The following is a 12,491-nucleotide window of genomic DNA, read 5'->3' as shown; positions in this document are numbered from 1 at the left end:
TCATTTCCGAAAAATCTTTTTTATACTCCCTCCGTCTCATAATACTCTTGACACTTATCAAGGCATGTAGTTTTAGATGATAAATTGTTGTTTGGTTATCAATTGTTATTTTATTAAAAAGTAGATGTAATAGGAGTTAGTAGTTAGTAAAAGTGTTATTATTTTATTTTAAGGAGAGAGAATGTGGGTTATGGTTAGAGTTGCTAGGTAATAAGAGTGGTATTATTTTATTTGAAGGGGAGAGAGTGTGGGAAATAGTTATAAGGTAGAATGATTAAAATAATAGTGTGTTATATTCCAGAATAAAAGTGTAAAGAGTATTCTGGGACAGATAAAAATAGAAAGTGTGAAGAGTATTCTAGTTTTAGTAAGCCCATTTCCTAAAATATTTTAAAATAACTTTTTAAAAGCCGATCTTCGATAATCTTTTAATAATAGTTTTTATGAAATCCGAAATTTATAAAACCCCTTTTCTAGCCCAATTTAATTAATAGAATTAATTAATTTTGTTAATTAGTTTTATTAATAAAAATATCTTTTATAAAAATAATCTTTTCCAAAGTATTTTTAAATATCTCTTATTAACTATTTTCTTAAAATCTTTTTTAATAAAAATCTTTTAGAACCCTATTATCTTTTGAAAAGATAATATAACTTAAATAACTAAACCTACCTACACTATATAGTACAAATTCTTAACGCACTGAAGAAGAAGTTAGATGACCTGAAAGGAGGATGGGCCGACATGGTCTAGCCATCCTGCTGTGCTATGGTCCAATAGAACCAATAAGAAGGAAGCTATTGAAGAAACTCCTTTTAAGTTGGTTTTTGGAGTGGAAGCGGTGCTACTGATCGAAGTCTGATTACCCAATTAGAGAATCCTAAATTTCAATCCCAAGCTTAGTGTTAGGTTGTACAAAGAATTTCTCGACCTATTATCGGAGATAAGGCTGGCAGCAGAGCTCAGATCAGTCATTTACAAAGACCGGATTAGCAAGGCCTAAAACAAGAGAGTATGAAACCGACCAATTGAGAAGGGCGATCTAGTTATAAGGTGCACTACAGCCACCGAGAAGGCCCATACCGACGGTAAGCTAACTGCTAATTGGGAAGGTCCATATATTGTAAAGGAAGATATTGTCCCAAGTGGTACCGCTTGGAAGAGATCTCCGGCAAATTTCTTAAAGAACAACTGGATGACAACGTTTTGAAAAAAGTATTATATTTAATATGCTCTTTAGCTTACATTCCAGTTAATAAAATGACATCGTTGCCAACCATAGGTTATTACTAAGTACTACAGCAATAAATCTGGCGTAGTTGGGAAGAGCACTTTTTTTTAATAAGATGAGCATCTTCTAAATAATTACGACACAATTATTGTTTTGTTATTAAATTATCTCAACTAATGGCAGACATAGATGCACAATAACCATGATTAGATCTCTTACTGGCTTACGACCTAAGTGCATCTGCTGGTTAGAGAGAAGCACGCTCTAAATTGACTATCTTTATGAACGGTCTAAAGTCTAAGTTGATCTCCGTAAAAGAGAAACACACATCAAAATGAAACTCTCTTAAGGGTCTATGACCTAAGTGGATCTGCCGGTAAGAGAGAAATAAACTTCAACTTAACCGTCTCTATTAACGATCTACGACCTAAATAGATTTGTCGTTAAAGAGAGGTGAGACTTAACTTGACTATCCTTGTCGGCGGCTAGCGATGTATCAATCCACCGTTAAACAGGAAGCAGAGAATCTTCGACATAACTAAATCATTTTTAATAAAGGTTAGAGGCATGGTTATTAAAAATGATTATAAGTACCGAAAAGAAATAGGACAAGATAAACATATTCATCTCTGGCTAAATGCCAAACAAAGATAAAAAAAATATTGAAAGAAACAAATCAGCCGACATCAATGATAGGCAAAATAATTTTATTTCATACCATTGTTGTTTTAAAAAAAAAACAAATGGGGAGGAGTAGACAAAAATAAACATAAGCAAAAAGAAGCTTTGAGACCATACACAACTGGAGTATAATCGCCGTGAATAGGCGAAGCATGAAGGAGGGCCTATCTGGCGAAATAATCAATATAAATAACCTCCCCACTATTGGAATCCTTGTTTGCCCTTCACCAATATCAACCTTGGCCACATCGGAAGCAGGGACCATAGTGTCAGCGGCAGCATCAAAAACAAGGAACTAGGAGTTGGCAACTTAATTTGTGTTGATAGCCTTGTCTTAAGGCTCCTCAAACCCTACGCGCGAATCAGTGTTGGAAATATCTACCTCGATGACCTCATCGTCCAGAATCTCACCCTCGAACGACATCTCAAACTCCCGGCGGCCATGGGCCTCCTCCACATCTTGGTAGTTGATACCATGGATATCATGCTTAGCACACTTCAAGGCGCTTGTTCATCTCTTGTTACACGAGTTCTGAGACGTTCGAGGAAGTTTATAGATCACACTATCACAGGTGGCTGGCCAAAGTATCAGCCGCCAAGGAGTTCTTGCGATCCTTGCTGGCTTCAACTTTTCTTCAATATCAAGGACAAGCTGCTTATCCGTCGCTCGTTGCTTCTCAAGGGAATCCTGATCCTTGAGCTACTTTTGTGTCTTTTATAATTTCCCCTTAGTGGTGTCGTACTTCTCCGCCTTTTCCCGAGCTTCTAATTCTCAGTCTTCAAGCCTTGCAGTCCATCCCGCTCAAACTTGATCTGGTCAAGTTCGGCTGCAACTCGTCATAATATTTGACGGTAGATAAGTTTCGCTTGGAAAAACCAGTATAGGTCGAGCAAATCCTTACTAGATGCAGCGGAGTTCAATAAAAAAGTTAAGATGAAAACATCAGAAGAGGCAGTCAACATACCAAGCCGTGCCATTAAACAAGAGTGATTATGTAGGCGTGTTTTTATTGCCTACGCAAGATATGTACATATTTAACTACCTCATTGTAAAGGTTTTAATACAATACGTTTTGAAATAGAGAGATGTCATCAATGAGTCATTAAAGGAAGACTCATAAACCTAATTGGATATTGGGAAATCATAGGGACAACTTAGATACTCATTAAATGTAGATTTCCACATCATGACTCAATAGATGGTCAATGAACCATAGATTTAGTTCGGGGGTAAGTGTACAAATAAGATCAGGAAATAAATTCACCCATTGATGGCTTCTACTTAATATCGATCCATGTCAAGTTTTATGCAGATAATTAACCAAGCATTGGTTTTATGTTGGTTCATTAAATAAACAAACGACTAATTGTTGGTGACATGTTATTATCAATCAGATTACTTGGTTCCTAGTAGGTAGTCCAAATTATTTGAATTTAATGTTATAACAGTTCTTTAGGTATTGAAGCAAAAATAATCACGTGAGTTGATAAAAGCATTAAATAATATATCTTGCATTTAAACAATATCATTAATATTGAAAAGAAATAAAAATATAAGAGGGATTAGAGAAGAATGTACAAGAACGCGTTAATTCCTTTAATAATCTACATCATGATAAGTATATTGTTAATACAAAGGGAATTTAATTGGAATTGACCCTCAAGAATTATACCTTTCTTACCTAGGTCTTGTATTATAGTTTGTAGGATGAACAATCTTGAAGCTTGAAATATGAAATTCGACGAGATTGATGAGTTTGAATGTATTTGAATGTGAGTTTGAGTGTTTGAATGTGTTTAGAGAATATGTGTAGAAGTCGTAGGAAAAAAAGTTGTTAAGCCTTAAAGTCTAAGAAAGCATTGTGAATTCGTTTGGAAGAAACGAGCTATCTATAGGCAAAGGAAACGGAAAACAGCGCAAAAAGATAAGATAAAACTGTGCACCTGGCCCAGATGTTGCTGCTCGGTGTGCAGACTAGTGGCACAATGCCTGTGCGCCAAGCGCACTTGCATAATAGCTAGTTTTTGGTTGTTTTTAGATGTTTTTTAAATCCTGTGGTCCTTTCAAATCCGAATCAACTATCTTTAGTCATAAAAAATTGATTTTCTAAATATCTTTTGAAATTAATTATCAAGATAAATTAATACTCCATCCATCCCAGAACACTCTTGACACTTATCAAGGCACGTAATTTTAGATGATAAGTTGTTTGATTATCAATTGTTATTTTATTAAAAAGTAGATGTGATAGGAGTTAGTAGTTAGTAAAATTAGTAATATTTTATTTTAAGGAGAGAGAATGTGGGTCATCGTTAGAGTTGGCAGGTAATAAGAGTGGTATTATTTTATTTGAAGGAGAGATAGTGTGGGCCAATAGTTAAAATGTAGAATGATTAAAATAATAGTGGGTCATATCCCAAAATAGAAGTGTAAAGAGTATTATGGGACAGATAAAAAAGAAAAGTGTAAAGAGTACACTGGGACGGAGGGAGTATTAAAATATTAGAAGTACAATTAGTCATCGGGAATTATTAATTTGGCCTTGAAATTGGGTTTGAATAGACTTTATATTTTCGCAGTGCTTTTGGCATTAGCTCGTTCGATTTCTCTTCCTTTAGACTGAACAAATTAGAACGACGGTATGTTTCATCAATGGGTACTCAATGGGGAGACACGATTTTGTGTCTATACAAGCCCCCACTTTAACTGAGGTTCAGATATGAAAGTCAAAATCATATAATGTCGGTAGTAGGCTAGACAATGAGGGAATGCTAGATAATAAGGGATGCGAGATTTTGAAATTAACTTAAGGCAAGTATGCTAGGCAACTAGACTTTTAACTTACACGTGAGTAAGTAGGCTAAGCAACTAGACTTTGGTACTTTCATTAGACTAAGTAGGCTAGACCCAAAAATTTCCTATGTGACTTAAGTAATGCTAGCTTCGCTAGACTTAGGGGTTGCAGTTATGGTCTTAAGGGATGAGAAGCTTCACTAAGCTCGAGGATTTCGATTATTATGGATCAGAGGGAAGACTAATTGTGCTAAACTTACGGGATTTGGGTCGTTATGGACTTAAGAAGGAGTAGCTTCGATAACTCGAGGACTAGGTCATTCTAGACTTAAGGAGGAGTTGGACTTAACTAGGGCCTATATGGAGATGCAAACTAGACCTAGAATATGAATTCGGCCTAGATAAACCTAATTTTTGGACTGAATTAACATATAAGTTTAACTTAGATTGGGAGATGCACATGGGCTTGACTTTGAAAATGAAATACGTTTGGACTTATATTCGAATGGACTGCGATTTGACTTAGATTGGGCCTAAGATGGATTCTAATGCAAGCGGGACTAAATGAATGCATGGACTCAATGCAAGCGGGACTAAATGAATGCAAGGACTCAAACTTAGATGGGCCTACGATGAATGCAAATGGACTCTAATGTATATGGGCCAAATAAATGCAAATTGATTGGGATTGGATTAGGATGTTTATACTAGACTTAGAATTTTCGGAATTCAATTAGTTTTAAAAGGGAAACCTTATGTTCATCTTTTATCGAGAAAAGGTGATGGATGTTTAAAGACCGATTAATTTTTTCGAAAAAGAGTTTTTTTGTGCATGTGGTAAGATGATGATGATTAGTTAAGTTTTTCGAAAGTTAGAATAAAAGAGGGTGTAGGATGATAGATTTTGAAATAGATAAATATTTTCTTTATGAAAGGTATGGAATATGATAAGATGGATATGATAGGGAATATATGTAAGAGACGAAATCAGATGCAACGAGGTAGACATGCATCACGACTCTAACTCTATCATGACCACTTTTCTATATGCACTTTTTATGATAGACTCAACCTTGGATGATATGTACGAAAAGATTGATTTTTATGTTTGAATTAGGTTAGTATTGTTTGAAAAAAAATATCTCCTAAAAGTGATCATAAATAATGACGCCAAGATAGATCGAAATCCGACAAAAACCGACGAAAATGAATCGCAGGAAATCTGAACAACTTGCGCCACACTCAATCATGTTGCGTGCCACGCAAATGTTTACGTCACATGCAATAGTGTTGTGTGCCACACAAGATGCTGCATCACACGCAACAGTGTTGCGTGCCACATAAGACGCTGCCTTTGCGCGCCACGCAATCTACTTGTTGCATGTGACACAAGTAGATTATGTGCCACGCAATCTGGTGCGTTGGGCGTAAGCTTCTTGCGTTAGACAGAAGGTGCTTGCGCTTGGCGCACTGGTCTGGCGATGCATTTTTTTGTTTTCGATGGTGTATTGGTCTTTTTTTGATGATTTCTAGCCTAATTTGAGGGTAATTTGATGTTAAAGCATGTTGACATAGCAAACAAGCATTCAACAATGTTATATAGGCAATAAATAGTATGCAGTTCTAATCCTAGGGTCAAAATTTATGTTTGTACTATGATCCGACTTTGGTTAAGGTTGGATAGGGTCCATGACTCAAAGGTTGATCCCATGCTTCGTACCTTTGCTTAAAAAGGTGGCCACGTGTAATACGCACTCCAGCTTTCAAGTCAGGAACAAGGGAACAATGTCATGGTCGGTTAGGTTTTCTTATGACTAAGATCCAACACTGTTGCTCGAGAATCTTTTGGAACAACAAAGCACAAACCCCTCGGGGTGGACTCACGCATAGAACATGCGCTAATGAGGCAGGAACATTTGTGCTTATAGAAGCTTAAATCATTTGTCATGTATAGGAAAATCTGTAATGTTATTTAAAAGCATAAAACAAGTATGAATCGCATTTCAAGTTTTCACCCACTTATTTAAAAACAATAATTTTTTGAAATACTCCACAATGGAGTCGCCAAATTGTAGGTGTGTTTTTATTGCCTACGAATGATGAGCGCATATTTGACTATCTTATTGTAATAGTTTTGATACAATACTTTTTGAAGTAGAGAGATGTCGCCAACATGTCTTAAAAGAAGACTCATAAACCTATTGGATATTGAAAAACCATAGGGACAACTTAGGGACTCATCAAATGTAGATTTCTCCATTATAACTCCATAGATGGTCAATGAACTATAGATTGAGTTCAGGATTGAGTGTACGAATAAGATCAGGAATCAAATTCACCCATTGATGGCCTCTACTTAATATCAATTCAGGTCAAGTTTTATGCAAAAAAATAACAAAGCAAAGTTTTAATTGCAATGTATAATTAATCTATGTCGGTTCATTAAACAAAGAATAGACCTTTTTTGGTGACATGTGATTATGCAATTATATTACCGGGTTCCTAACAGGTAGTCCAAATTATCTAAATTTAATGTTATAACAGTTCTTTAGGTCTTGATTAGCAAAAATGATCAAGTGAGGTGATAAAAGCATTAAATCATGCAACATGCATAAGAATAATATTGATAATATTAAAAAAAATAAAAAATAAAAGAGAGATTAGAGAAGAATGTACAATGTCTTAATTCCTTTAATGATGTACATCATGATAAGTAATTGTTCGTACAAAACAAATTAAATTGAAATTGACCCTCAAGTTTTTTACCTTTGACGCCTGGGTCTTGTATTACAGTCTGCGGGATGAGCAATCTTAAAGCTTGAAATATGAAATTCCATTGGATTGATGAATTTTAATGTATTTGAATGTACTTGAATGTGAGTTTGAGTGTTTGAATGTATTTAAGTATAGGAGAGTATGTGCAGAAGTCACAGGAAAAAGGTCGTAAAGCCCTATAGCGTAAGAAAGCATTATGAAAAGTCATTCGAAGAAATGATCTATTTATAGGAAAAGGTTACCCGAAATATGGCGAAAAGTTAAGATAAAATTATGCACTCGGCGTGCAGAATTTGAGCTCGGTGTTGCGCTCGTTGCACAGTCTGTGCGATGCGCCCATTGCCTTTTTGGCCCGTCTTTGGTTGTTTTTAGATTGTTTGTTATCCTTTGGTTAAATTTATCCTTTAAAGTCCGAAATAAGCTATCTTTAGGAATAAAAATCTGATTTTCTAAATATCCTTTGAAATTAATTATCAATAATAATTAATACTAAAATATTAAAAGTACATTTAGTTATCATGAATAATTAATTGGACATTTAAAATTGGGCTTGAATAGACTATATATCTTTAAAATGCTTTTGGGCTTAGCTCGTCCGATTGCTCTTCCTTTGGAGCGGACCAATTAGGATGGCGATATGTTTCATCATGGGGTACTCAATGTGGAGACACAATTTTGTGTCTAGGGGTTATGATAAGTAGCTTACGAAGGCAAGGATGGGCATGTATGGTAGCAGTATTCCTAATGGTCTCTACCGGCATGTCGAACGTCAGCTGCATAGCTTTCAGAAGCTGGTAGCTCATGTTCCCACCTTCCAAAGAGCAATCCAAATAAACTGACTTGTCGTGGGGGTCCGCCTGACAGAAGCCCAACGCCAACAAAGTCGGGTTGGTAAGGATGTACTAGGCAAGGAGCAACCAAGTCACAGGCACTAGCATCCCAATTGGAGCCAGAATGGTCTTCCTTTTAAAATAATTAAACGATCCAATCTCCCGGTAATTGAGACCTCGGTCTTGGATGTGCTTCATACTTGTTCGCGACCGGGTCAAATGTCAGTGAAGGAGGAAGTCACTAGGCACCCTTATCCAGAACAACCCGAATTATTCTTCCTAGGGACTGGTGTACAATGATAACCACCCGCCGCCTAAACGATATTCCCCATCGGCTTCGACTTCTTACACCGTCAGCTTGTTGGGACGGTTATACAATGATACACAGTCATTCCTTAAGGAAGGTCAGTTTTTCAAAGAAGTTCATCATTTCCGGGAATTTCTTGATGCACCTTCCATGCATATGCTATTAAATTGCGCCAAGCTAACATTGTCAATCAAGCTAACCAAATGTTGAAGGCGGTGAAAAGTTGGACTATGAAATGGGTCCAGGGGAAATCTCAACTCGAAATCCAACTAGTGGGCATACACTACCACATGACCTAAAGGTAAATCTATCACGCAGTATCCTGAACACGATAGAATCATCCCATAACCGTCAGGAAAGGCAAATGTCACTGGTCTTTTACTGTAGAAGTCGTGTTGGATAAACGTTGCCCTACATTTATTGTCAATTTGTGCAAAAGGACTCCCTTCCCCGCATACCGGCATGAACGGTTCATTTAGGGGCTCATCCTCCTCCTCCTCAATGATTTCAGGAGGGTCTTCATCATCAGCATGTGCCTCGAGATCAGTGGCATCATCATCCTCCATCATTGCCAACTCGACACTAAGGACATCGTCTTCATTAATGTCATCCTCACGTCCATCTTCATCATGTTCATCCAAGATGTTATTGCTTATTGAGTTCTCTCCATCAACGGCTATTACTGGCTTTAAGGATGAGGCCACATGGGTCATAGAATGGGAGCAACCCGCCGAAAGAGGGAAAGTTCTGGAAAGGAATCATGCTACTGTACAGGTTGGGAGGAAAAGTCATTATTATTTCAGTTTTTTCATCATATACCCTTGACAAATTTTAATTGCACCATACACCCTTTCAACTTTCCAAATTCAAAAAATAAATCCACTTACCCTTTTGACTGACAGTGTTATACTTTTGTTAGTCATTAGGCCCTAATCTTCCCCTAACCCTAATAATCACCCTAAATCAACCTCTAAACCTAATCTAATATACTAACTTGGTCCCTAAACCTAACCATCCCTCCCCCATTCCTTACCCCCCCCCCCCACTGCCCCATCACCCCCTCCTCACCACCACCCCCTCCCATACTCCCACTGACCCATTCCCCTTCCCCGTTGACCCCCCTCCCCTGATGTCGGCCTGTCGTGAACCCCCTCCCCTCCCAAACTGATGTCACCCTCTCCTCTCCCCACCTTTTATCGGCCTGTCACACCCCCTCCCCGTCCAACGCAAACGTCACGCAACCCCCTCCTCTTAAATAAAAAAAATCAACAGTTTGAAGGGGTTTCAGGTGCGAGGGTTTGAAGAGGTTTCAGGGGTGCATGAAGGGAAGGGAAGGGAAGGGAAGGGGAGGGGAGGTGAGGGAGGTTGCGAGACGGTCGCAAGGGGAAGGGGATGGGAGGGGGATACACGACTGCAAGGGAAGGGGATTGGATGGAAGGAGGACGGCGCTACTGGCGGGGAAGGGGAGGGGAGGGGGGATAAGTTGTGGGGTGGTGGGGTGGTGGGGCAGTGGGTGGCTAGGGGTAAGGGGTGGTGGTTAGGGTGGTTACGGTTAGGGATAGGGGTAGGGTATTATATTAGGGGGTTAGAGTAAGGGTTTGGCTTAGTTTTAGGTTAGTCAATTAGGGTTGGTGGGGGATTAGAGCATAATGACTAACGGAAGTCTAACACCGTCAGTCATAAGGGTAAGTTGATGTATTTTTTAAAAATTGGAGGGTATATGGTGAATTTGGAAACTTGCGAGAGTATACGGTGCAAAAAGAAAATTGTTAGGGGTATATGGTGAAAAAACCGTTATTTTATCACCGCAAGTTTTGACGATGGTTATACGAGAAGCATCTAAGGGCGGAAACCTAGAGGAAGAGTCTATCGGTTCAGAATTAAGGCAAAGCATCAACATTACCGGAGGTACTACAGTCCATGCCGGATTTATACCTACGCCCCCTAGCTACATTTGTTACCGGCGAAAGCGAACTTAAGCTGGGGTTGGAAGAGTCTACTAGAGCTAAATTCACTATCGGTCATGGAATAAGGGCTTTCAGAGTTATTTTGGGAGTCAGATGTTGAAGACATATCTACACAGCAGAAATTATTAAACTACTCTAGTAAGACATCGGTGTTACTTGGATAAAGGTATAAGATATGAATGTTGTGCAGCTCGAACACTTTAAAATCGCACTGAACTCTTTGAAGCACTAAAATCAGTAGTAAAACTTGTGAGATAGCGAAATTATGGGACGAGAACCGCCGATGAAGCAAATGCAACAAATTTTAAGTGATTTGGGCAAGTGTTGAGGAAGATATGAGCAAATTTGGAGGTCTTCAAGAGTTCTTAGAGAAAATGCTAAGTTTTGTTTTTCACAGAGGATGAAAATGTGAAATGGGGAAAAAAATTCATGTTTATCAGCAAAGCAATGGTTACAATTGCAAGGCGTTTCAACTTCCCTCTTCAGATGTCACCACGTGTTACTTTGGGGATTACCACGTGTGACACGAAAATCGAGGTGACATTTCCTCTTTAGTAAGTCCCACTTGTACCTCACCCACTTTACTGGCTCAAAGGATTCTGAAGGGTTGAAATCAAAATTCCATGATCCATGACAGCTTTCTTACTTACCGAGCAGGATATGACTATGCAAGTTATACTGGCTTGTGGGCTAGTTGTATTAGGGCTAGTTGTATGGGGGTTGTCTAAGTTCTCTACCGGTCTATTACACTGCTCCAAGACTATCATGGTCAAACTGGCAAGTTGTCATTCGTAAATCCAGGAAGATAATCTTAATGATGCCGAGTTAATAGGCATACTGGTTCCTATCAGATACCTTGCATGTATTCTATACTTGGGCCTTCGACAAGGGTTAGGGGTGTGCAAAATGATCTAATCCGAATGTTTCGATCTGATTACCGTTGATCCAATCCAAAATTTTGGATATTCGATCCGGTTTTTGGTTTTCTTATTTTTCGTATTGAATATTCGAAAAAAAATCGGATTTTCAGGTTAGATAGGAATCAGACTTTTAATTTTCGAATAATCCGAAAATTTCAAGAAAAAAAATTCTTTAAAAAATAAAGTTTTTTCACCAAATACCCCCGACAAATTGAAAAATTCACCATATACCCTCAATGTTTCAAAAATTCACCATATACCCTTGATTTTTCGAAAAAGTGCACCATATGCCCTTTTTCTAACTTCCATTAACTCACTGTTAGCTCTATTTACCATTTTGTCATTATTAGCCCTAAACCTTAATTCTAATCTAACCCTAATTCTAACCTAACCATAATTCTAATCCTAACCCACTCCTAACTCTAACACCCTGCCAGCCCCCACCCCTCCCCTTCCCCTCCACCCCATCCCAGGCCCCGACCCCCTCCCCTCCACTGTCGCATCCCCTCCCCCTCCAACGTCGTATCCCCTCCCCCACCCCTTCCCCGCCACCGCTGCTACATGTCCCCCCCACTTCGTCCCCGTCAATTTCCCCCTCCCCTCCCCTCCCCTCCCCTCCACTCCAGCTTCGCACCCCTCCCCCTCCACTAACCGTCCCCCCACTCCCTTCCTGTCAATTTCCCCCTCCCTTTTCCCGTCGACACAACAGCAGGTTGGATAGAGACACGGCAGGTACAAAACAGCGACACAGGAGAAAGAGGGAGAGTTTCAAGGGAGGAAAACAGTGGCGAGGAAGCAAAGAAGCGACAAGGAAGCCGGCGAGCTAAGGACGCCGATGAAATCAAGTGGGTGGAGGCAAGAGAGTGAGAAATAGAGGGGGCGGGGTTGGGGAAATCGACTGGGAAGGGGAGGGGGAAATCGACGGGGAGGGAGTGGGGGTTAGGGCAGCAGCGGTGGTGGAGTGGAAAGGAATGGGTGGGTGGGG

The sequence above is a fragment of the Beta vulgaris genome, chromosome 5 (assembly GCF_026745355.1).
Source record: "Beta vulgaris subsp. vulgaris cultivar EL10 chromosome 5, EL10.2, whole genome shotgun sequence".
NCBI classification, from domain to species: Eukaryota; Viridiplantae; Streptophyta; class Magnoliopsida; order Caryophyllales; family Amaranthaceae; genus Beta; species Beta vulgaris.
This window is presented reverse-complemented; position numbering follows the sequence as displayed.